Consider the following 6,115-nt stretch of genomic DNA (forward strand, 5'->3'; position numbering starts at 1 on the left):
TAAGAATATGAGCTCATTGTCATTTAACTCAATTTAGTTCCTTCTGGGTTATCACATATAATGTGCTAGGCTGGAAGTTCTCTGGTACCAATGCACGCATAGAATAATTACAATATGTCTGACCGGCGTGCTATTGATGGATGCAGTGGTGGATTCATCTGTAGGTGCGAAAAATCCACAATAAGGGTGTGATCATGTGGCGGAATTTCCACAATTCAGCAGAAATTGTGAAGTTGCGGTGGAAATTTCGGCAGAAAGTTCTCAGAATACAGAATTTCGCAGAAATACAAGCCCCATTAACTTCAATGGGATTCCACTGCGGAATTTCGCAAAAACTGATCTTCTATTTCTGCGGCATTCAGAAAGCAGAAAATTCTGCTGCCTAAATGGGACAGTGGAATCCCATTGAAATGAAAGTACATTAAGTTTTGACCGAATTCTAATGCAGAATTCTGTATGGAAATTGTGCCCAATCATACCCTTAATACGCAGCATTTCCAACAGCAAAATTGACTTCCTGCAGTGTGCAAATCCACACTGTAAGACAATTTCCAAACAGATTTCTGGAGATTTAAAATCTCATCCACTTGGCTGCAAATGTTGGAGATTTTCTGCACTGAAAGTTTGAGCAAAAAATAAATAAATAAATAAAATACTGTAGCAAATATTCTGTACCCTGAAGATGCCGATTCAACTTCAAAAGCTGTCGGCTTCACATTCGTATGGTGGACAGCTATCTCACCCCATCCCAAGTGGACAGGAACTTTGGCTGAACATGTTCTGAATGGGGAGAAATCAGTTGGAGGGATAAAAAAAAGGGGGTGCTCTCTTGTGTAGTATATCAAGAGGTGTGTATTCCACCACCACACCAAAGTAATATACTGACCTTATGGAGTTGTGCTGACAATAGGCACAACTCTATAGAAGGCGCGAATGAGAAATCAAAGACCTGCCGCACTCTGACCTGATCCTACACGTTATAGGAGGGAATAATCAACATGGGAGTAAAGACTGGACAAAATCAGTCTAGGAGGTGCTGCTCAAAAATGGCATAGACTTGGCCACAGGCGGTGCACAGGACGACAAAGACTTTATTGGGTTTACAACGTGTTTCTGCACTACCATGTGCCTTCCTCAGGTCTTCCAGAGTAACTGATGCAGCATTGTGGTGTGACGCTGTGCAGCCGTGATCACTATCACTGTTACTGATCACGGCTGAACGGCGTCACCTCAGGACTCTGCATCAGTTACACTGGTGGACCTGAGAAAGGCACATAGTAGTGCCAAAACGCGTTGTCCAGTTGTATACCCAATAGAGTCTTTGTCGTCCTATGGTCGAGTCTATGCCATTTTTGAGCAGCGCCTCTGAGACCAATTTTGTCCAGTCTTTACTCCCCTGAATGGGGAGAGGGGAGGTAAACTGTAGCCGGACAACTCCGGTCAACCGCCTGACACTCCTCTTCCACAACATCATCTGTTGAGAAGGAGTCAGGAGGCCTCCAAACACATTAAAGGGGTACTCCAGTGGAAAATAAATGCTTTCAAATCAACTGGTGCCAGAAAGTAAACAGACTTTTAAATTACTTCTATTTAAAAATCTTAATCCTTCCAGTACTTATCAGCTGCTGTATGATCCATAGGAAGTTGTATTTCTTTCTGGAATTCTTTTCTGTCTGACCACAGTGCTCTCTGCTGACACCCCTGTCCATGTCAGGAACTGTGTAGAGCACAAGCAAATCCCCATAGCAAACCTCTCCTGCTCTGGACAGTTCCTGATACGGACAGAGGTGTCAGCATCGAGCACTGTGGTCAACCTGAAAAGAACTCCAGAAAGAAATACAGCAGCTGATAAGTACTGGAAGGATTACATTTTTCAAATAGAAGTCATTTACAAATCTGTTTAACCTTGTGGCACCAGTTGATCTGCAAAAAGGTGTTTTCCACCGGAGTACCCCTTTAAATGACCTCAGCTGGTCCCAAAGAAAACTTGGGTTTGCACTGCTTTTTGGTGGCCCCCATACTCATTAGTCAAAAGCTGTCAGAGGCCCCAGTTTTTATGGGACCAGTTGACCATTGAATGTGCTGAGAGCTACAAAATGTTAGTTTAATTTCATACAACCCAAAACTGAAAAAATTTCCATGACTATTAGTTATCCCAGGACCAGCCAGAACAACAACCTAAATTTCTCATCTCTGACAACTGTAACCAGCCAACCGTGGTAGGGAGTGGTTCATGTTCACACCTACTAACATTCCAATCTAGTTTCAAGTACAGTGTTTCCCAACCAGGGTGCCTCCAGCTGTGTAAAACTTCAACTCACAGCATGCCCGGACAGCCTTCGGCTGTCCGGGCATGCTTGGAGTTGTAGTCTTGCAACAGCCGCAGGCACCCTGGTTGGGAAACACTGTTCTAGAGACACAGAAGCTGCCAAAAACATATGAGTATATATGATGTTCTCCATACTTAAAAAGTGCCGTATGTGTGGTGTGTACGTTGGTATAGCACAGGGGTGGGGAAGATTGGGGAATTAAAATCAACTTATTTCTATTTAATAATCTTAATCCTTCCAGTTCTTATCAGCTGCTGTATGATCCAGAGGAAGTTGTGTAGTTCTTTCCAGTCTGACCACAGTGCTCTCTACTGCCAGAAAGTTATACATATTTGTAAATTACTACTATTTAAAAATCTTAATCCTTCCAGTACTTATCAGCTCCTGTATGCTCCAGAGGAAGTTCTTTTCTTTTTGAATTTCTTTGCAGTCTGACCACAGTGCTCTCTGCTGCCACCTCTGTCCTTGTCAGGAACTGTCCAGAGCAGGAGAGGTTTGCTATTGGGATTTACTTCTGCTCTGGACAGTTCCTGACACGGAAAGAGGTGGCAGCAGAGAGCACTGTGGTCAGACTGCAAAGAAATTCAAAAAGAAAAGAACTTCCTCTGGAGCATACAGGAGCTGATAAGTACTGGAAGGATTAAGATTTTTAAATAGTAGTAATTTACAAATATGTATAACTTTCTGGCACCAGTTGATTAAAACAATAATAACCAGAGAACCTCTTTAAAAAAAAAAAAAAAAATATATATATATATATATATATATATATATTTTTTTTTTTTTATGGCATTCACTTCGCAGTAAAAACGATGTTCTCTTTATTCCGTGGGTGGGTATAATTATAGTGATATTTAATTTATATAGCTTTTTATGTTCTTTTTATTTTTCACCACAAAATCCTTTTTCCCCCCTTTTTTTGTGTTGCCATGTCCTGATTTATTTTTTGCGGGCCACACTTTACTTTTTATTGGTACCATTTTTGCAATTCATGCTACCTTTTGCTCTATTTTACTCCATGTTTTTGTAACGCATTCACCTTGTGGGATAAATTAAATTTTTGTTTTATTGTATAACTCATTACGAATGTGGCAATTTTTATGTAATCATTATATATATATATATATATATATATATATATATATTAATATTTTTTATTTTATTTTTTTTGGGGGGGGGGGATAATACAGGGTTTTATTGGGAAAGGGCCATTTATTTTATTTTTTTACACTTTATTAATTTATTGAAAATACTTTTATTTTAAAATGTTTCACTTTTTACAGGTTATACTATACTGCAGTACATATGTCCTGCTGCACAGCATAACTGTCAGTATACACCTATTGCCTATGGCTGAAACCTCTCAGGCTGCCGTACTAGGCAGACAGGGGGCCATCGAAACCAACAAGACCCTGCAATCATATTGATGGATCGCCGTTGGAGAACAGGGGGGGGGGGGGGGGGGGGGGGGGAGCCCTCTCCCCTTGTCAATCCCATACAAGCTGCCATCAGGACTGATCACGGCCTCTATGGGGTTTCGCATACGTCCAGTTGCGTGAACATGTGGGCAACTGGGACATTTGCATACGTCCTGGGGCCGGAAGGGCTTTTTAAAAAACAAGGTGTAAAAAGAAACAAGGAAGGAAAATTTATATTTGCTGAGGCCAAAATCGGTTGTGTCCTTAAAGGGGTACTCCGGTGAAAACATTTTTTTCTTTTAAATCAACTGGTGGCAGAAAGTTAAACATATTTGTAAATTACTTCTATTAAAAAATCTTAATCCTTCCAGTACTTATTAGCTGCTGAATGCTACAGAGGAAATTCCTTTCTTTTTGGAACACTGATGACATCACGAGCACAGTGCTCTCTGCTGACATCTCTGTCCATTTTAGCAACTGTGCACATGTATGCTAAGGGTGGCTCAGTGGTTAGCACTGCTGCCTTGCAGTGATGGGGTCTGGGGTTCAAATCCCACTAAGGACAACAATAAAGAAAGCATTATTATTATTATAATCACATCAGCAGAGAGAACTGTGCTCGTGATGTCATCAGAGAGCATTCCAAAAAGAAAATAATTTCCTCTGTAGTATTCAGCAGCTAATAAGTACAGGAAGGATTAAGATTTTTTAATAGAAGTAATTTACAAATATGTTTAACTTTCTGCCACCAGTTGATTTAAAAGAAAAAAGGTTTTCACCGGAGTACCCCTTTAAGGCAATGTGTTTTGAAGTAAAACATTATGGCAAATTCTGGTGTCTTACGGTCACGTCCACTTTGTTTTTGTCCCTTTTTAGCTTCTTTTGTCACCTGTTGACTTGGCGATCTGTCTGCGGTTTTCTCTTCATTGCTTTCTGTTGCTGGTATAGCTGAAACTACAATTCCCAGCATGTCCTTTTGGCTACTTTTTCTCCTTTGTGTATGCCCTTTTTTTTGTCCTTTCCCACTGTCTGTTGGTGTCCGCCATTGCCGCGCCCTCCTTTTTTATTTATTCCGCCCACTACACTCATTAGGCTAGAAATACAGGGACGGCCATTTCTATGGATACACCTTAATAAAATGGGAATGGTTGGTGATATTAACTTCCTGTTTATGGCACATTAGTATATGTGAGGGGGGAAACTTTTCAAGATGGGTGGTGACTATGGCGGCCATTTTGAAGTCGGTCATTTTGAATCCAACTTTTGTTTTTTCAATAGGCAGAGAGTCATGTGACACATCAAACTTATTGGGAATTTCACAAGAAAAACAATGATGTGCTTGGTTTTAACGTAACTTTATTCTTTCATGAGTTATTTACAAGTTTCTGACCACTTATAAAATGTGTTCAATGTGCTGCTCATTGTATTGGATTGTCAATGCAACCCTCTTCTCTATATACTGTTATATACTACTATATACACCGCAGGAGAAATGCTAGCACAGGCTTACAGTATCTGTATACACTGTTATATACTACTATATACACCGCAGGAGAAATGCTAGCACAGGCTTCCAGTATCCGTATACACTGCTATATACTGCTATATACACCGCAGGAGAAATGCAAGCACAGGCTTCCAGTATCCGTATACACTGCTATATACTACTATATACACTGCAGGATAAATGCTAGCACAGGCCTCCAGTATCCATATACACTGCTATATACACTGCTATATACACCGCAGGAGAAATGTTAGCACAGGCTTCCAGTATCCGTAGTTTCAGGTGCTGCACATCTGGTATCTTCACAGCATAGACAATTGCCTTCAGATGACCCCAAAGATAAAAGTCTAAGGGGGTCAGATAGGGAGACCTTGGGGGCCATTCAACTGGCCCACGATGACCAATCCACTTTCCAGGAAACTGTTCATCTAGGAATGCTAAGACCTGACACCCATAATGTGGTGGTCACCATCTTGCTGGAAAAACTCAGGGAACGTGCAGCTTCAGGGCATAAAGAGGGAAACACATCATGTAGCAATTTCACATATCCAGTGGCCTTGAGGTTTCCATTGATGAAGAATGGCCCCACTATCTTTGTACCCCATATACCACACCATACCATCAATTTTTGTGTTCCAACAGTCTTGGAGGGATCTATCCAATGTGGGTTAGTGTCAGACCAATAGTGGTGGTTTTGTTTGTTAACTTCACCATTCACATAAAAGTTTCCTCATCACTGAACAAAATCTTCTGAAGGCAATTGTCTATGCTGTGAAGATACGAGATGTGCAGCACCTGAAACTACGGATACTGGAAGCCTGTGCTAGAATTTCTCCTGCGGTGTATAAAATAGTATATAG

The sequence above is a fragment of the Hyla sarda genome, chromosome 6, assembly GCF_029499605.1.
Source record: "Hyla sarda isolate aHylSar1 chromosome 6, aHylSar1.hap1, whole genome shotgun sequence".
In the NCBI taxonomy this organism is placed as follows: Eukaryota; Metazoa; Chordata; class Amphibia; order Anura; family Hylidae; genus Hyla; species Hyla sarda.